Genomic DNA, 22,423 nt, shown 5'->3' on the forward strand with positions numbered 1-22,423 from the left:
ACAAAAGCTGTTAATATTTCTATGTCATTTGATCTTTTGTGCAGAGTTGTCTCATTGGCAATCATACCACATCTTCTTATAATTAGTTATAATAAATATAAAAAAAATTGATCAGATATTTTAAGAAGCCTGTAGAAAAAGAAGTTTTCAAACTAGTTCTGAAGAAACTTTGAGATTATGAAACACTGATGGATTGTACAGTGCATTAAGTTCCGACAGACAAATTACCTTATTTTCAATAAATGACAAATTTCTGTTTAAATTAAAATGTTTTACTTCATTGTTATATTATCAGATGCCCCTTGTGTTGCATAACTGCAGAACAAAAGCTGTTAATATTTGTATGTCGTTTGATCTTTTGTGCAGAGTTGTCTCATTGGCAATCATACCACATCTTCTTATAATTAGTTATAATAAGCTATAAAAAAATGATCAGATATTTTAAAAGCCTGTAGAAAAAGAAGTTTTCAAACCAGTTCTGAAGAAACTTTGAGATTATGAAACACTGATGGATTGTACAGTGCATTAAGTTCCGACAGACAAATTACCTTATTTTCAATAAATGACAAATTTCTGTTTAAATTAAAATGTTTTACTTCATTGTTATATTATCAGATGTCCCTTGTGTTGCATAACTATATTGTAACTATATTGCTCTTTTTTTACTTTTCGCACATTTATTAGAAAGTAAAGAGGAAAGGCCAAACCAATTTGAAACATCTGATGAATAATGAATATATTGGCAAATTATAATGATTTATAGCAAAATAGGTTTAACAACTTGTTATTTCATTAATATTGTCATTTGAAACTCAGTGGAGAAATTTTGTTGAGCGGTTTTTAGTATTATAGTCATATCTTTAACAAATTATAAATATTTGAAATATAATTAGCTGTATAAATTTTTGTTATTAGTTTCTACTTCACTTTCATGTTGTTACGATTGTTCGTTTTTTTTTGTTCTTACTTAATGTATCCAAACTCATACGTCACCTTATTAAATTGATTATTTTGTTTGATTCATGTTCCTGCTAATATGTGTTAGTTTCGTATTCTTTGCATTTTCAAAAAAATAAATACGTAAGGCTCACGTTTGACATTATGAAAGCGAAATATTTTGTTTTAATACATATAATAAAGACTGGTGTATTGTGGTAAAATCTATAAATATACGTATTAAAATATTTTCTACTCAATTGATCTTTCCCATTAGCTATTTACAATCATTAAGAACTTAGCGTTATCTATTTTTGTATATCGTTATTAAGGTTACAAATTATCAATAAAAAATAGTATTATAAATACTATTTGAACCCCCAGATCATGGCAATCTACAGTTATGAACATCTCCCTGTAGGGAAAACGGTAGTTTTGTTTTAAAGGCAACAATATTAACAAAGGACTCATATGAACATAGTTTTCCATTGGTCAACATTTATATTATGAATAGACAAAATAGCAAATATTCATGAATTGATTTAACAACATGTGTTTACCATTACAACCTATGACAGTTCTACAACTATGACTTCCTTCTGTCATTTCTGTCAGGTACACAAAAGGTCAACTTAAAGCCTACGAAATGAATCTACTTTCTGTCTTGAGGTCTTGAGGTCTTGAGGTCAACAATCATAGTTTTAAAAAGTTCAACATGTATGGCTCTGATTCATCTCCGGACAAGTTGAGAAGTCAATAAAAGTTAAAGGGTCGCTAGCCAACATTTGTTATTAAAAGTTCTTGAAATGATAAACATAAAGGCATGTACAAAATTTATCAAACGTCTGAAGTATGTTGTATACCTTCAACTTTAACATCGTACATTATTTTGGACTTTTTACCTTTTTTCGAGCGTCACTGATGAGACTTTTATAGACGAAACGCGCGTGTAGCGAAAATAAAATAAAAAAATGCAATCCTTGTATCTATGATGAGTTAATAAATTAAAAACATAAAACAAAACATCACAATATACGTATGGCAATGAAGCATAAACCAAATGAATAGAAAAATACACGAACATGAAGTCCTGTTTTAAATTAGTAGTAACTTGTTTACTATCACTATTTCAAATATACATACTCATTGCATAATTTCAACATAAACCATATAAATGTTTTTGTGCTATATGTGCCTTATGCAATGATTGTGAACACGTGTTTTGCTCATTATAAAATTAATGTAGACATGAATCTGTACCAGCAACTTACATTGTCCTACAGTTTGTTCTCGAGATAAGTAACTCATTTGTTCGTCTCCCATACAAAAACAGATATTTCGATAAAAATGCAGGTTCATTCATCTTTTTTAAACTTTAATTTGTATTTAATGTGCCCACAACTTTAAATGGAGATAAACCGTTGTGTCACTTCAAATCGGACCATATGAGGTTTATACTCGTTTGGTTATGAACGGACCGGACCATATGAGTATTTACCATTTACGTATTTTTTTCAAATGACATTATAAACGTTCCAATATTACAAAAACTTTTAAAAAAAAACAATGCTGGTTACATGACAATTTGTTAATTTCATAATTCGAAAATTACGTAAAAATTAAATATTGATGCCATAGTTAGTTTTCATCGATAGTTACATTCTTGCATGCAGGCTTGGGGTGACATTTACTACCACACGGTATCATGACTTTGTTTGCATTTGAGAGTCAGGTAGTGCACGATCCTTTTCAGTTACACCTTTTGTTTGGGAGTGAAAAGCTAGCCTTTTTGCAGCTGCGTACAGTGATACCGAGAGCTTTGGCCATTCTGATCTCTACGGTTTTTTTAAGAAGCTCTGACTAGATCTCAAATATCGCAAAATGACTGCAATACACCATATTCACAAGACATTTAAAATAAACAATGTTACTTTCCAGTAACAGTTCATTTAGAAAATTTAGGAATTTAATTATTTACGTCGACATATTGCCGTTCATCCGTAATAACAAATCGGCAATGGTCTTCGGTAATGACCATCGGTATAAAATGTGTTTATTATAAAATAAACTTTGTGAAGCTTTTAATTTTTGTTTACCTAATCTTTTTATCATAACATAATAATGAAATTACCTATATGATAGCGTCTTTTTAATGAACGGTCATACCATATGGAGAGTTTAGAAGTATTAAAAGTAAGCTGTAACAGAATGTTAATTACCCCGACCATACGCGTATGGGCAGACCATATGAGTATATTCCGATATCGTTATGACCATACGCGTAGGGTCCAAATACTCATATGGTCTGGAACATATGCACAACAGGAGAACATTTCCTACCGACTTATTTATTTTGGTTCCTTTTGGAGTTCAAACGATAGCCCTTTTTTATTGTATTTTTGTCTTCTTAATTTATTTGTGAAATAACAACAATGGTACACTTCTATTGCTTCTAATTATTTGTTTTTGAAATTAGCAGGAATATTCAATTAGATTAAGTTCGAGAGTTATTCATACCCCCAATGAAAATCTAAGAAGCGAGGAAACTTAAAAACTGTCAGACGCTTTAAGAAATCTGCTTGATTGAAATTACGAATTTTAAGGTTAGTGATGAACTGCCCTTGAACACTCGGCCAGAGAGGTATCGGATCCTCCAACAACTCACATCCCCAACACAAAAACCGAAAGCAATAAGCTAGGACTCAATATAATTGCAAGTCACACGATAAAGATTTTAAAATACTTGTATTTAGCAGAATTTAGGAGACTGAAAATAAGGGAAATCTCATACAAACCTACGGATGTCAAATGAGGAACAAAACCAGCTTACCCTTCAATAACACCTTATATCTACACGAATTTTTGTGGTGTTGCTCAGAATATAGTTAACACATGGTTAACTTTTCTATGTTGTGTTTTGTTAACTGTTGGTATCTTTGGTCGTTTTTCGATCTGTGCCATGGAACTAAAAAAAAAACAGAAAATCATTAAGGGTTAGTGTGCATGTTTTACAGATATAAGTCATATGAAATTCGGCGGGAAATGATTCTCTCTTGACTTTTGATAAATTATACATTGGCAACATTTTTCAAAAACAATAAAAATAACAAGGATTTGATAGCCTTTTCAAATATGGATTTCTAAACTATATTGTAATGAAATATTGAAAAGAAAAATTGGGTATATTGGGGATTTTTGTTAATGACAATATATGGATAATTCCGATTATCTGGCAATAATTCAAAAACACGGGTAACTAACATCAATACAAAGGAAAATAGTGTATGCTATGACGTCAGTGTATTGTAGTTGTAGGACAGACTGGGACCCCCTGAACCATATGTTCGATTGATAGAACCAACATGTTTACATGAAAATCAATCAAACATTGACCCAAATAATTATAATCAAGATTGGCATTAGCACCCATAGACACCCACTTATAAGGATGGAGCATAATATTCTTTTTGAGTTCATTAGCCAAAAGATTTTACGCATCCGTATATTATTATTTTAAATAGTTTATGTATTTTGAGTGCCTACATGATATATAAATGAAGACAAAATTATTCTACATTGCTCATCAGCGTGCCTAATTTTTTATCGACGAAATTAAATGTCCAACTAATTAAGATTGTAGTGATATGTATTATATTTCAATTACAATCATAGATGAATCATAACTATGTATATTTACTATTATGTATGTCCATATTAATCAAAATACTTCGTGACCGAATGGCTAATGGCTTTGGGAAAGAACATCCAACTGAAATGTTCATCTAATTTTAGTGTAGTAATATTTCAATTTAAATGTAGTTATATGCCAATTTAAATGTAGTAATAATGCGATCTAAAGCATACATATATTGTGACTATAGATGATTTCTATTTAGTTTTTCCCTATTTTATTGAAAGAATTTGCAACTGAATGACAAATGATTTTTGAAAATACCTTCTTTAATTTAACATGTTTAGAGAAACTAATTTTGACGAGTTTTGATGATTTTTAAGTCATTATTGAAACATTGTGTGAATTATTGAAATTTCATTTGTGTAGAATTGTTTTTCAATTAATTGTATTTTCATTACCTGACCATGGTTGTCATTCGTTATATGGAGAAAAATTATCATGAAAGAATATCTAAAGGTGGCTAATCATTGCGATAGTATCGTGTAAGATCTTGTATCGGATCGTGATCTATGACAAATTGTAATTCTACTTATAATCTGTGAAAAATCTGCTGTATTTTCAAAGCGCTCAACAAATCTGAAAAAAAATATGTCTGTCAAAATGATTTACATGTTGCAATTAAACTGTGTAATAAGATACAAAAAAATATACAGTTCTTTATGAAAAAACACAAAAGGCGCAACACAAGTCTATGAGATTAATTAAAAAAGAACGTTTTGAACCTATAACGGTCACATTTTGATCTCTGAAGTGTTGGATAGTGCAGTAAAATAAGGTTTGTTTTCGCTTGAAATCCCTCGTTTTGGTTTCGAAAACACAATTGTTGACCTTTTATAAAAATGTATCGTCAAAGATCGCACAATGCATTATCTTGATAGTGTAAGCCAATGAGTGACAAGACGAAAACAAAATGTTTTAATGTTTTCGTTATTTTTCCTGTAACACTATGGACATTTGCGCTGTAAAACTAAGTTGAATAAATCATTAATTCACTTTCCTGTCCTGTTATGCTACTGTTGGTTCATTTATTTTCGTGTGAATCAATTTTCGTGGATTGATGAAAACTTGCATTTTCGTTGGTATTTGATTTCTCGGTTAAACCAATCTTTGCAAACAAAGCCTATAGTAACATTGTAATTCGTTGAAGATTTGTAATCGTGGTTCACCTGCAACGAAACCACGAAAATTGGTATCCAACTAATAGTAAGAAATCCACAGCTATTCCATTCATTATTTTAAAGAGTTTTTGTTTAGCTTCAAAAGCAACTAATTATGTAAAAAAAAAACATGTTTACTACTACATTGATTTAATTATATCCAATATTGATATGATTGATAGTTAAAAAAAATAGTGTGCTAATTTACAATTTCGAAAACGTAATTATTTGCTGTGAATAAATAGCATGATCATTGCGATATTATGTTAGAATCGATATATTTACAAATATGGATTAATTCTGATCCATTGGTTGATTTGTTTACTTTGTTTAACAGTTCCTTAGACCATGTTTAAATGTAACTATGTATACGATTAATTATTAGAAGAAAAAGAAAAAGAAGATAGATTGTGAAAAAAAGATAGTTGATCTTTAACACAGTGTATTGTGCATTGTCTTAGTTAGGCGGATCACTATCTTGACGTCAATATGTATTCATGTGCTTTCCAAAGTCAGGAGCCTGTAATTCAGTGGTTGTCGTTTGTTTATGGTTTACATTTTTGTTTTTCATTCTTTTTTTTTTGTACATAAATTAGGACGTTAGTTCTCTCGTTTGAGTTATTTTACATTACCATTTCGGGCCTTTTAAAGCTGACTATGCAGTATTGGTTTTGCTCATTGTTAAAGGCCGTACGGTGACCTATAGTTGTTAATTTCTGATGTTATTTTGGTATCTTGTGGAGAATTGTCTCATTGGAAATCATACCACATCTTCTGTTTTAATATATGTAGTCATAAACACAAAAAACTCAGACTCTTCAGTACACCCACTTAGCAAGGTGTGAATAAATTAAAACCTTTCAAACAAAAACCTGCAATGAACGCTAAGGAAGAAAATCAAATGTTGAATATCCATTGTATGTTTAAAAACAGCAACCAAACAATCATATATATATATGACAAAAAAGCAGCTACCAAAAGATAAGAAAAGACCATTACGATCCTTAAAGGTCACTTTGCTTGCGTATGTATAATCTATATGCATTTTAACAAAGACATGGCAGGTATTTGGTTAGTTTGACCACCAAGTCGATCTCACCAGGTCGATCTGATCTATATTTGAAGTCGATTCGATCAATTTACAAAATAAATGATATCACATTCGTTACGAATCATAATTTATGATGATAAACGCTCAGTGAAGTAAATCTCCATTTATGAAAAGTTGACAAAGATTATAACTATGGAACTAATGGTCGAGTTACGATCATCGTCACAGAATGTTGTACTCCTATTGACCCATATTTACATATATTAATTCCAGTAGATAATTGTTTTTGGAAGGAAAAGACAATAATTAGGCGAGTGACTTTAACCATAAAATTAAATTTTTAATGCACCTACCTAACACATGGCTAAATTATATATCATTTGAAAGCTACACATCTGTACTATCTGTTTTGCCCGGTCGTAAAAAAATCGTACGGTGCAATTTCCGTAAAATCAAGATCAAAGGTCAAGGACGAATAAGTACATATTTTCTAAGATTTCATCTTGATTGCATAGTATGACTTTTATACACTAAATTCATATATGCAAACAATTTAAACTTTGAGCAGAGAGATTAACAGACATTAATCATGCATTTTAAAATATTTAAAGCGTTTTTTTGCTAGACAGCACATGTTTCCTGAAATTCGAGCAAAAGTTAACAAAATGTGTGAAAACCCAAATTTTTCTATCTGATGCAACTGCTAATCACTTAAAACTAAGTAAAACCCTGTAATGACTATCAAAGAAGTTTTTGACATCATAAATTTTCTAAAATTATGCTTTCTTCTAAACAAACAGCAAATCATAACAACTCATACAGTTGCCCAAAATACCACCATCTGCGAAAAAAACAGCTTTTAAGCATTTCTTCCTATTTAAACATTGTATGTTGTCAATATAAGATTTATTCAACAAATATGAAAGAAATTGAAAAATTTAAAGTAAAAAAATATGTGCGCAAATTATACTATTGCTTGAAATAAAGGGGGAGAAACTAAGAAATTGCAATCTGCATTTTAACTACCAGACTGAAATAATTTAAACATCTTTCGACTTTTCTGATTGTTTGATTTGTAGCTTTATTATAAATATTGATGTAATGAAAAGACCTTTTATTTATTAAATGTGAACCATAAAAAAGAAATTGAAGATTTAGACAAACATAAATAGAAAATAAAATGAAATTTCAAAGAAATAAAAAACTAGTAAAAACATTATAAAACATGACTTCTTGATTGCTTAAATTGCGTTGTTCATTGTTTAAATGCATTAATTCATCAAATGAGAATAATTTTGAAGAAAAAAAATCCATTATTACGCAACGATTCTAGTTACAACTAGACTTCCTGAATAGCTTGAATGACTAGTTCATTTTTCATACGAGGATGACTTCATGCAAGAGTTTCTGATGACGACTGAAAAGAAGCTAGCATTATCTTGAAACTTCACTTTCCACTATATAGATGATGTCATCTCACTGAATAGTGCCAAATTTGTGACAATGTTGGAATCGTATTTTCCATTCAAATTGAAAATAAAAGACTCAACAGATACAGTTACTCTATCACGTATCTAGAAATCGACGATGAGGGTTGGTTTAAAACAAGTTTTACGACAAAAGAGAAGAGCATAAATCAACCCATAAAAACACTCCTTACTACCAAATTATAAAGTTTTCATTTCTATGTAGCAATATTATAGCAACGGCTGCATATCGATACTGCTAAAGGAGGAGACCGATTTCAATGAAAATCCTCTGAAACAATAACAAGTCCGAAATATTTATGATATGACGTATAAATGTAGGGTTTTGTATTTCCTTAATTTGTCTTTGCATGCTCAGTCGACGTACTACCCGCGAAATTAAATAAACCTTTTTTATTTAAACACTTGTCCAATTGTAACGCGATTTCGCGGAATCTTCTTGTGGAGTATATATCTCCAAGTTGATACAATATTTCAGAGCTTGCATTTACTTTCACGATTTTCGTGATAGTGCGTAACTGCTCACAATAAAGATATTAAATAAAGGCAACTATAGTTTACCGCTATTCAATAGTCATCAATCGATTTACTAGTAACTGAAACAAATCCGGGTCACAAACCAAAACCAAGGAAAATGCATCAACTATAAGAGGAACACAACGATATAACAGAAACACTGAACAGCTTCAAAAACAAACGCCAACATACAAAGAAACAGATTAATGGATACCAACTGTCATATGCCTGACTTGGTACAGGACATTTGAAGAAAAATGGTGGTTCGAATATGGTTTTAAACCAGAGTTCAAATGCAAAATTGAAATTATCCCTTAGAACATTTTATGGACGCCACTACTAGTTGGTTGACAATTATGAAATATCTATTTTGCCAGATGACGACTGATAGGTTCCAATCGACGTACCCAAAATACCGTCATCTCTGCCTTGATTGTCACCTACCGAATAAGGCTTGGCACCGAGTTAGGAATTTCATAGCCACAAGACGGGTGTCACACGTGGAACATGATCTGCTTTCCCTTTGGGAGCCCCTGAGTTCACCCCAAATATTTTTGGAGGGTTTGTGTTACTTAATCTGTAGTTTTATATGTTGGGTTTTGTATACTGTTGCTTGTCTTGTTCGTTTTTTGCCGATTTTCATTACTGCAAGTTAATGTCTTCAAAGTAAAATAATACTATAGGGCCAATCAACATCTCAAACCATGAATCAAATAAACTTTATTAAAACAATGAACAAAATTAAATTAAAGTCCAAGAGACGAACAACAGTCCACAAAACACAGCACACCATGAAAACGATCACTGCCTAAAACAGCGAATGATCTTATGAGGTCAGGAAGGGTATTCAACTTTTTCATTTTTTTATTTCACAACTGCTTATAGTGTTTTACATACACAATGACCTGCATTTGTATTTTAAAAGCTTATGTTGAAAATGATCAAAGCATCTTTTATTCAAACAATTAAAGCGATTAAACTTCTAAACACATTTAATATGACTAACACGATTTTAAACTAAATAAGAAGCAGCAGAATTCTATTAAGTTCGTTTACATCCCGCTTTGGACAAGCAAGTGTTTCTTTACAAGGTTACTTATTTCAATGTTGCCTACGATTCAGTCGCAAAGTCATGTTTGCATTTAAACATGATTACAAAAAGTAAATAAGTTTGACTTCGTAAAAAACATATTTTTACCACAATTAGCTCGTATATATTCTTTTCGAACTTTAAATATCCCTTCTTTTATTATGGAAAATCATTCTGCTCCCTGATATTGACAATAAGCGATGTGCTATCTTAACATAGAATAACGAAATGATCACTATTTGCAGATGGCAGATTTTTGGGCAACTGCAAACACTTCAATACAAGGATGTTCTATGAACAATAATTAATAATTGCATCTTAAAATTACAAAACAAATATTCCTTGACCTAAAACATATACATTTATCTATTTTTTTAGCATACAAATATCGATTCCCCAAGATATATTTTGCTTTTGGAACAATTTTTCATTTTTTTAGGATTGATGATAAATTTCAATTTTTCGGGAAATATTGCGCATCTAACCTCTTATGTTTTGTTTGATTTGGAAATGATGTATCATGTTCCATAAAGTTCATATGATATTTTGGAAAATTTTATGGTACAAGAATAAGAAAATGGCTTTTTGTTTAGTAATCGCAAAAATTGGAATGTTTATTTATGACCTTTGACCTTGACTTAACAGAAAATGCACCGTACGACTTTTTTACGACCGGGAAAAACAGAAAGTACAGGTTATTAGCTTTTGAATGATATATAATACAGCCGTGTGTTAGGTGGGTGCATTAAAGTCGTTAACTAAGCGTCTTTTTGAAATAAATTGATAAACAGAACAGAACTGAAACATTGCAAAGCAAAACGGAAAACTTTCTGTATTTTAAGGAACAATACAGGCGTGTTTCATTTTTACTTATATCAATATTATGTTTTTAACAAGGGATGTTCTATTCATTATATGAAATTTGTTTGTTAAAAAGATTTTTTCTTTCTAAATAAATTCGAATCAATCAAAGAATAAGGAGGAGTGAATTGCCGAGTAATGCTGCCTTGTTCTACCGTCAAACCATCAAATGATCATAGTATGGGGATTTGAATGTTTTTAATTTGTTTTTACTTGAAAAGATGGACAGTCCACATAACCAGATCCGTCAGTTTCCTTTTTGTCTTTGACAGAGAAGACCTATTAGTTTGATGTGTTTGAGCTTTTGATTTTACCATTTGATAAGGGACTTTCCTTTTTGAATTTTCCTCGGAGTTCAATTTTGTGATGTTACTTTTTAAGGGTAAAATTTCTTTTTCAAACTTTATTCTAATGCGAACCTGTCGGGGGATTAGGATAGGTGGTGTGAACTGGCAGAAAGAAAATTATTAATTCTATTTGTTTCATTAACAATATCCAAACTTTATTTTAATTTAATTATTTATGCCAATGTAAGATATCAACACGGATGATTTGATAACTGCAAATCCCTAGAACATTTAAGTCAGATTTGGGTGTTATGTGTCATACCCTCCCATCCAGTTGACTGGCTAGTGATTACAATTGTAGAAAAATCTTCTTAATCATTGTTAATGTGAACATTGAAAAAACCAAAGCTATTTATGTTCGTAAGGCATCTTCCAGTAGATCAGATGTTTTGTTCAGACTCGGACAAAAGGAATTAGATTACGTAGAAAAGTATCGTTATTTAGGCCTTACACTGTCCGAAAACATCGACTATAAGGTGTCTGTTAATGAACTGTCAGCGGCAGTTAGCAGATCATTAGGATCGTTAACATCCAAATTCTTGCATATGGGAAATATGGACTTCGAAATATACACAAAGATATATGACAACACAGTTATCCCGGTTATGGATTATGCGTCTGGAATTAGCAACTGTGCTTCGATTCCTGCTGTCTTAGGGGATATGGGTTGGCTACCTGTATATATTCATACGCAGTGTAATGCGATACGCTTATGGTGTCGCCTCATGAAAATGCCAGACAATACACTTTGTCGTAAAGTGTTCTGTTGGGACATTGAAACCTCCACACGCTTCACAAATACCTGGTTGAACAATATAAAGACAGTTTTAAATACTTGTCATCTTATGCATTTGATCAACTACAGTGGCGAGAATATTTCTACAAACTACGTTTTAGAAACAGTCAACAGTAAATGTGTAGATGACTGCAAAGATAGATGGATTAATGAAGTTAGAACAATGCCAAAACTGAGAACGAATAAAACTTTTAAGTCGGAATTCTCAACGAAATCATATGTAAAAAGACATTTATCAAGGGTGCAACGTTCAGCACTTGCAAGGATTCGTTCTGGAACTTTCCCACTAGAAATTGAACAAGGTCGTTGCAGAAACATTCCACCTAATCTACGTATATGTAAATTATGTAATTCAGGTTCGATTGAAAATGAAACACATTTCCTCATCTATTATGACCGTTATACTGATGCACGAAACAGACTGTTACGGGAGTTACCTTCTATTCACATTGATGAGCTACCTTCAAACGAAGCCATTACAGTACTCTTAAATGCTAATACCAAACTTGTAGCAAACTTTATTTTAGAATGTTCCAATATAAGACGTGAATTTATATAACTGTTTAATCTTTCTATAGTAAATATCGAAGTATACGCATGTCTACATTTTTTAAATGTTATAATTTTGACCTCATTTTCTTATATCTGTAATATTTAAAGTTAAAACATGATAGTGCACCATAAGCCTATTTGGCTGGCTGCATCATTATGTCAATACTCAATGTACATTATATTGTAAATATTCAGGTTGCACTCTAATAAACTATTTATTCATTCATTCATTCATTCATGTAGACTTCTTAAACCACACAGCCAACGAGGTCCTAAATAGGATATGGGGAATTTTTCTACACTCCTATCCTGTTGACTGGCTAGTGATTACAGTCGTTACTACTTAGACAACTCGGCCACCGAGGCCACCAATAAAGATTTGGAGGTGATATGTCCTATCCTCCTAACCTAAGTTGAATGACTAGAAATTACAGTAGTATTCTACTTAGACCAATAAGGATTTGGAGGTTCAATATCCTACTGTCCTATCCAGATATTATCGATACTCCTTAATTTTAGCATTCATTTAAAGCACTCAATATGAGTCTTGTCCAGAAGATAAAGGGATTGAGGTAATGTAATATATATATAAAATAATAACAGTCGAGGTAGCAAGGCTTTAGAGACTATGTTTTCGACTTTTGTAATGTTTTAATGAAAAAGTACGATGAATTTACAAATATGAAAATAATCAAACAAGTTCAATTAGATGAAGTAAACGTGTGGATGTGATCGGAATGCTGAATTATTGGCATTTTCATTTCCGTTAAAAATGTATTATGCTAGTCAAAATATCCTCTTCATATATACATACCCTTGCACAGAAAAAAAAAACGAATTGTCCAACAGAAGAGATACAATTATATGCAATATCTACAACTATTTTTTTGTAAACAGGAAAATTACTCTTATCTAAATATAATGATTTTTTTAATCTAGTTGGCTAATTGAACAGATATTTTTATGGGATGTTGTCTTATTAGTTCCAAAACTAATATTGATAATAATAAAGCTACTATCTGCTGTTGTTAGCGCAAATGGTGCAACTATAAATTATAATAGCCGTTGGATATACCAACAATTCAGTGAAATGTATACAAATATGTCATCCAATTATACATTTATAGATCAAATTAAAAAAAAAACCTTGTTCTGAGGACTTACAACACTCGTATACAATTTATAACAAAAAATACAATCCTCTCTGTTGGAATCAACATGAATTGCATTCAGAAAATGTAACTTTTTATTGATTAATTCCACATGTTACAAATGAACATATTTTAAGACAGTTACTTAACATTTTTGCTGGCGATATTGCAGATTGGTTCCATGTAAAATGCTATTAAAACGACATATACGTGGCAAATGGTACAAGAAAGATAACTCCGTATAAAATCAAGAGTATTTTTCAATTTATGACAAAAATCATTCTAAGTTGCTGTTAGCGATTTTGTTCACAGTTACTTTCCTTGTTTATATTTTCCCATCTGTTATTCTCATGTTATGTTATTTCTTGCTATTGTAACATATTCACAAATTATAAGACAAACTTTGAATCCATATTTTTATCTTTATTTTCTCCTAAATAAAGGCCTGCTTTACAATTTACATAATATTACCATATATTTATTCCCGTACATTTACTTTCCTATTATTGACGTCAACTTTTGCCCAGCAATTGTTTATCGAGTTTTCAAGAGAGACGTTATTTTTATGTAGACGTTGGGATTGAGGAATAGGAAGATTTGTTGTTATATTATATTTTACAAAAGGAAAAAATGCATAACTCACTATTTTAGTGATCTCCGCATCAAGTTCTAACTATATATTTTGCTCTATTTATAGATCGAAGTTTCCCTGGTTAAATATAGCGCGATCAGCAATACAAACACATTAACCCTTTGAGCGCCGAGACGTTGTTTTTTCACATGGTTACGTTGCCATACATATTTCAATGACGTTACTAAAATGATACGTAACGTAACGTCAACAAATTACCTACAAGCACATGCACGCTATCCTCGTAAATCGATTAATTGAACATCTCATGCATTCGGGGAAATTTCTCACATCTCTGGCGACATTTGAATTAACTTGTCAATGAGTACACGTAGCGAACTTTGTGTATGTTCAGGTATTTTTGATTAATTTTCGGGATAAAATTCGAAGTTAATTTTATTTTATTTTCATCCTTTTCTAGAATACTTTTAAAATAAACCCGACAATATGGAAATGAATGAAGATTCTTATAGCATGATCAATATTATTAACAGTGAAAATGTATTGAAGAAGTATAGCTCAATTACTGTATTTTGATATTAACATGACCCGTACACAGGAGTTCCAAGTGAGAAGTAATTTTAATTTGGAACTGATTTGGAACTACTTGGAAGTATTTGGAAATACACGGAAGAACTTGGAATCCAAGTGACTTGGAAAATTCACCACTTGGAACCTATTCAGAAGCATTTGGAATCATTCGGAAATTTTATAAAATCATTCCGAGTCACTTGGGATTGACTTAGAATATTTTCTATGCAATTTGGACTTAGAAATTTCTTTGCATGTTGGACTTAGAAAATTTTCAGCAATCTGGAAAATTTCTAGGTGTTTGAAATATTTTGATATATATGCTTATCAGAAACCAGCATACAGCTATTAGTTTTAGGCCTGACATTGCTGAGTTCTGGTTTAAGATATTGACTTAATATTTCTAAAAAGTTAACACCATGACAAGTTATAGATTAAGTTAGAATTTTGTTCCAATACAGTGAATTTTTAAAGGTAGGGGCCTAATTCTATTGCTTATAGAATGCTTTGAACTTTTTATACAAGATGTTTTAAGATTCGGTGTCATTGAATTCTTTGACAATTTACATTTTTAGCACTTGTTTAATTAGTACCCCCTGACATTGCACCTGATATTCAAAATAAAAAAAATACTCTTATGTATCATTCTATATCACTTTTAGACTCCAAAGTCACCATCTCAACTTCGTTCGACAGAAAGATGTGAGCCTGTCCCAACTCAAGTTCTCTATAATGGATTTACAAAGGTAATCTAGTATATATTATGCATCATGACTGTTTATTCTTTCTTTAAACATAGCTTTTCATTTCAGTTCTAAATTTAACTTACATTAACAAAGTTTAAAATGCTACTCTCCAGTGTTACTACCAATCTTTCCCTTGCTTTTGGTTTAAATAGCAATTTTATTTGTATTTTGTCTTTTTCATCCATGTCTTTTCAGATTTACTGACACTTATGAATTTGTACATGTGAAAGTACAATACATATTGAGTATTCAATTTTAAAATTTTCTTATAGTTTTTCAGTGACTGAAAAGCAGTACCTCTCCAGTAACCATGTATGTGTTGCTTATTAATATAAAAATGTAACACTGCATAGTGACTGGACAGGTTAATCAATGCAACAAAGAAAATAGATGAAACAACAAAAGGTCGTTTGATATTCCAGCAAGTAAATGATTAGCAAGAGATTTTGTATTTTTCAAATTCAATGTGAGAAGAAAATATTTCATTCATAGAACATATATGTACATTTTACCGAAAAAAACACTACCAATCTTTTGTGAATGAAATGGAACTAATAGTAGATCCCTTCAAAACTATTTAACTTGTACGGTGTATTAGATTAGAGAACTGACCCAATATGTTTTTATCATGGCCAATCTAGTGATACTGAAAATGAAAGCCAGTTCAGATCAAAGATACAATGTACTTTTGGATAATAAAATGATAACTGCCAACTTGAAAGTTCTTTATTCAGTATAACATATTTTATATAATTTTCTGTTGACAGGCCCAACTGAACCATGACTTGCCTGGACGTGGTTGGAAACAGGATAGTAAGTGGCTCTTAAGGCGTATGCTCACAACTGAAGAACTAAAGGGCCACTCTATCACTGGGCATCATGGTTCAAAAAAGAAAAGTCACAGTGTCCGACCACCCCTTGAGGACAAGTCCAAGTTGAGGGTACTTTATGGTAAGATACATGCATGTATTTAAGGCAGTAATATTGTTTATTTTAATGGTACTATAAATATCTCTAAAAAAATTCCTTTAAAAATGTATGAGGAGAAAATGTGGTATAATGGCTTATGAGACAACTATCTGCCAATGACCAGATGACTCACTGTTTGACCTTAAACAGTTGGAAAATCCTTACTGTTTAATAAATAAAGTATGCTGTAACAGATTGAAAACAATCTAATGAAGAAAGCGTGGATGTTACCTGCTCTGTAAAATTGACCCTGGAAACAAATACATATATAAAATTGAAATGTTTTGAAGCTTAACAAAATTATTATTTCTTTTGAGACATAATTATTGAGAAATATCCTGGAAGGTTGGTAACAGACATCAACTTAGTATTGGCTGATGTTGTAAAGCCATCTGCACCAGGAATGGCTGAGTGATTGAAATAAAATTGACAAATGCAATAAAGGATTGTCTTGAGACACAATTTTTGCTGACCTATAATACTGTTTTGTTATTTTTCTACAGTATTCACTCATACAGTAAAAAAATGTTTGTGGATGGACTCATTGTTTTATGTTATGACCAAATAACCCGTTTAAAACAGTTACTGACCCCTCTTATAAAACCTCATTTTAATCCACCCTATTTTAAAAGCCCGGTCCTATACTTTTTCTGTGACCCTGTCTATCCAGTGTAGTCTTTATCACTCGGAACCAACTTGGAAGTGATTCGGATATTAAAATCTTAATGCTTTGAAGTGATTTGGAATCTGTTTAGAATCACTTGGAAATAACTTGGAAACAACTTGGAAATCCACTCGGAAACAACTTGAACGATTTCTATTTGAAAAAGAGAAAATCTATTTTATTCTCTTTTTCCCACTTTATTTCTATGAAATGTGAATAGATTTGATATTGGCAAGCTTGTATATTTTGGGGGCACAAGCCCCAAAATGATAAAATAACAGCATTCAATGAGGAAGCAAGCTATCTCCATTATTTACAGTTTGGGGCAAAGTCCCCAAAATGAAATTACAACATATAATTTAATATGTCTGTATTATATGATTATGTTGCTGGTTCAAACGAGATAGAGATTTGATATTGGCAGGCTTGTATATTTTGGGGCAACAGCCCCAAAATGATAAAATAACATATTTTTGAAAAACAGCGTTCAATGAGGAAGCAAGCTATCTCCATCATTTTCAATTTGGGGCAAAGTCCCCAAAATGAAATTACAACATATAATCTTGTCTGTATTATATGATCGTGTTGCTGATTCAAACGATATATAGTTTTGTAAGCGTATAATGAAGATCTTGTAAAAAAAAATTTAAAGAAAAGATCAAATTAGAGCATACTTTCCGATAAGAGCAAGAACAAAGAAAATATCAGTTTGCTTGAATAACAAGTCAAAACGGCAAATATCGTAAAATAAATGTTTTCTATTATCTTTAATTAGTAACAACATTCTTCCTTCAGTCACAATGCCGTTTTGTTATAAATCAAACAGTTGGTGGTTTTTTTTCGTTTGTATTGATGAACAATTTTTTTATGTCGTGGCCTTGTAAAGCTGATTATGCAGTATGGATTATGCTCATTATTGAAGGCTGTACATTTACCTAACGTGTAAATGATTAAATTCGATTCATACAGACTATGTTAGATACTAGTAGTTGTCTCATTGGCAATCATACTTTATCTCCTTATGCACTTCCTTTCCCACATTGTTCTTATCAGTAAATCAGTTCAAACATAATGCATGAAAATAAATGGTGCATGTAACATTAGGCCAAAATGTGTCAGTTACTGCCTTGTAATGGCTACAAGTAACATTTGGCCAATAACACACCTTGCCTGAAATTACTCAATATTTTTTCGGATACTTGTTATCATCAAGTTATGGTTCACACTTGCCAGTAGGTACAAGTACATATCTGTACAAAAGTGTTTGATAATATATTTTAATGGTATTCCAAAAAATTTAATATGCTACACTTCTTTTTTACATAATGGCCTCGTTTGTCCCATATTCGGCTCTAGTTCAGGAGGTTACGTAAAAGTATTCGTTCAGAATTTCCTCATGCAAGTATTTTATACTTGAATATACATGTAAATATATGCCGGTACTTTCTTTTTCTGAAAGAATTTATTAAAACATCAAAAGATATCGGTAAATATACATTTCACAGAACTAGCAAAATAAACTACGAGAGAGATGTTTCATTGGAAATCATACCACTTTTTCTTTTTTCTTTTTATGGGTTCGTATAATGCTATAGGGAAAACGGCAAAAACAAGCATTGGTGTCGTTTCTGTACAATAACTTGTGTTTAAGTGTAAAGATCTCTTTAAAATTGCACTACAAGGTTCCATACTACAACAGGAAGGATGGGATTGAGTTTGGGTGTAATTGCTCCAAAAAGGGGGGGGGGAATAGTTTTTTTCCAATTTTTTGAAGGAGTTCATATTTTTTTCTTCTTTTAAAATTTTACAAATTTGACCACATTTATTTTGTGTCAGAAACCTATATTTTGTCAAAAATGTTATCATAATCCAAATTCAGATCGTATCAAGCGTCTAAATTTGCCCTTACTGTTCAAGGTCCGACCTCTGCGGTCGTATCAGGCTGTGCTCAGGGAAGCATTTTATTCAATTCAGCATTTAACATTTAAATTTAATATGCTAAATATAATAAATCAGCAATGAATATGTCGCTACTTTATCGATATCTCTTGTTGGCCATTATTTTTTTCATGTTTTAAAGTAAGATATAATATGTTTATTTATTTGTTTCAGACGTAATGTATGTTCAGAAGAAAAGAAGGATTGATGGCTGTTTAACGTCCAGCAACAAATAAAATACACATTCAGGACGAGAGCATGATAATGTGACATGAATATAATCACTGTTTTGTACTGGACCTACACACTGAGCGCTAGTTCACTAGATACACTGAGGGCTAGTTCACAAGATACTAGTCTACATGAAGACCCGTGCACATTCTACAACTACTAAACACTGTGTGTTAAGCGGTAAAAACACCAAATTCACGTTTTCAAGTCTTGTAGTTTGACTCTGTCGGATATTGAGCCAACAACCTCCTGAACTCGAGCCGAATATGGGACAACTGAGGCTATTATGTGAAAAAGAAGTGTAGCATACAATATTGTTTGGAATACCATTAAAATATATTATCAAACACTTTTGTACAGATATGTACTTGTAGGCATTACAAAGCAGTAACTGACACATTTAGGCCTAATGTTACATGCACCATTTATTGTCATGCATTCTATGTTTAAACTGATTGACTGATTAGAACAATGTGTGAAAGGAAGTGCTTACGGAGATAAAGTATGATTGCCAATGAGACAACTACTAGTATCTAACATAGTCTGTATGAATCGGGTTTAATCATTTACACGTTAGGTAAATGTACAGCCTTCAATAATGAGTAAAAATCCATACCGCATAGTCAGTCAGCTTTACAAGGCCACGACATAAAAAACAAATTGTGAATCAATACAAACGAAAACAAAAACACCAACTGTTCGATTTATAACAAAACGACATTGTGACTGAAGGAAGAATGTTGTTACTAATTAAAGATAAAAGAAAACATTTGCCGTTCTGACTTGTTATTCAAGCAAACTGATATTTTCTTTGTTCTTGCTCCTATCGGAAAGTATGCTCTAATTTGATCTTTTCTTTAAAAAAATTTTTACAAGATCTTCATTATACGCTTATAATACAGACAAGATTATATGTTGTAATTTCATTTTGGGGACTTTGCCCCAAATTGAAAATGATGGAGATAGCTTGCTTCCTCATTGAACGCTGTTTTTCAAAAATATGTTATTTTATCATTTTGGGGCTTTTGCCCCAAAATATACAAGCCTGCCAATATCAAATCTATATCTCTTTTGAATCAGCAACATAATCATATAATACAGACAAATTAAATTATATGTTGTAATTTCATTTTGGGGACTTTGCCCCAAAATGAAAATGATGGAGATAGTTTGTGTTCCTCATTGAATGATGCGTTTCAAAAATATGTTATTTTATCATTTTGGGGCTTGTGCCCCAAAATATACAAGCTTGCCAATATCAAATCTATACACAATTCATTCAAATAAAGTGGGAAAAAGAGATTTCTTTTTCAAATAGAAATCGTTCTTGGAAGTTAACTTAGAAGTCATTCGGAAGTTTACTGGAAACGACTTGGAAGTCATTTTGTAATTTTACGAATGATGATTCGGAAAATAGTTCCAATACTCCAGTTTCAATTCGTAACTTCCGTATATAAATTTCCGAATGTTACATTTGGAAATTCCATGCTACACTTGGAACTTCTGTGTACGGGGATTAAGAGGGTGGTAAAGAGTTATGCTCGTGTTACGTGTTTTGCCATTTTTATTTCACGTGTAGCCGTGAAAAAGGTTCGCTATTCACCGTGTTTTGTGAAATCGGTAAAAAGATCAACGTGCAAGTAATTTTTAATTGTTCGTTCATCGTGAAATGCCAATTTTATTTCGCTTTCTTTCGTGCTGTTACCCCCTATCTTTTCGCCCCTCTATAAAGCATCATCATATGTAAGATTTGATATCATCAAATGATTAAAAAAACCGAGCAGTGTTCTCAGTTTCTTCATACTTGGCGCGGGTCTGTTTTTTTTCTAAAGCACCATCGATGAGGAGTTCGACTTAACACTTTGCAGATCTTTTCATATCACCACACAATTAGGGATACCAGTAAATAGCATTTTAATAATTCAACCATCATAATTCTTTATTATTGAGAAATAAATAGTTCAGCGTCAAATATTTCATGAATATACAATAATTCTTATCTTTTTTTTCTGATAACGTATAATCTGAAATAAGTTTACTTTAACTTATCAATTTTGTGACTTATCTTTCATTTTGATTTGCCGATTTGGTTTTGAGGAATGTCGCTTTTTCTGACTATACCAGTACATGTAGTAGTAAACATATGCTTTATAGAATTAGACCGTTGGTTTTCCCGTTTGAATGGTTTAACACTAGTAATTGTGGGGCCCTTTATAGGTAGTTGTTCCGTGTGAGCCAAGGCTGCGTGTTGAAGGCTGTACACTGACCTATAATGGTTTACTTTTTTTAAATTGTTATTGGGATGGAGAGTTGTCTCATTGGCACTCACACCACATCTCCTATATCTATTTAGCATCCATTTTTCTCCTTTTTTTTATATATAGCCTGAACTGTTGTTGTTTTTAAGTCAATTAATATTTTTTACATGTCAACGGCATGCGAATTTTCATAATTTCAATAAATATTTTTTTTTTTTATGCAATACTTGATGTCTAAATTAAATGTATTAGTATCTGTGGTTCAAACTGACTTTTTTTTATGGTGTAAGCCGAGTTTTACAGATACTATTTCTAAAAAGAACTTAAATTCACAAAGAACACAATTATAGGTACTGGTTTAAGAAATTCTTTGCTGCATGTGCTAAATACATGTCCGACTTAACCTCAGTTTTGTCATTAAATGTGGCCTGTCGATACAATTATTTTATGTTTCTTGTTGCGATCATTGACATCGATAATCTGATATAGATCCCTTTTTCATTGGTGTGATTTCGGCAGAAAATGAGGAGAAACTATCTAATCGTAAAGACACATTCTTTTGGCAAGAGGTTCTTTTGGGATTTCGTTAAAATCGATATAGCCCCAAATGCTTGAACTATTTTCTTTCATTGATTCCTACATTATGATGTAGTGTCTATTTTTTTTAAACTAGTACATGTACACGGTTAGTTTGAAGTTTGAAATAAAAGAGGTAAATGTTGGTACCAATAGTTTACTCCAATCATAATTACGGACGACGTACTTTCCTTTTGACTGTGATTGATTCTATAAGTTTTGAATTTGATTTGAAACATGC

At 31.6% G+C, this 22,423-nt stretch overlaps 1 long non-coding RNA gene across 2 annotated transcripts in view; it reads right to left on the reverse strand.

The window, feature by feature from the left end:
• LOC143083367 (uncharacterized) overlaps nt 1-22,423 on the reverse strand; it is a 47,738-nt gene that overhangs the window by 1,345 nt on the left and 23,970 nt on the right. Inside the window, exons 2-3 of one of the 2 annotated variants that reach the window (XR_012980667.1) lie at nt 5,029-5,206; nt 3,767-3,901 (exon numbers count right to left, since the gene is read on the reverse strand). This is a non-coding gene — a long non-coding RNA (uncharacterized LOC143083367). The remainder of the gene's footprint in view (nt 1-3,766; nt 3,902-5,028; nt 5,207-22,423) is intronic. The other variant, XR_012980666.1, reaches the window with a different exon arrangement.

The sequence above is a fragment of the Mytilus galloprovincialis genome, chromosome 7 (genome assembly GCF_965363235.1).
Source record: "Mytilus galloprovincialis chromosome 7, xbMytGall1.hap1.1, whole genome shotgun sequence".
Taxonomy (NCBI): Eukaryota; Metazoa; Mollusca; class Bivalvia; order Mytilida; family Mytilidae; genus Mytilus; species Mytilus galloprovincialis.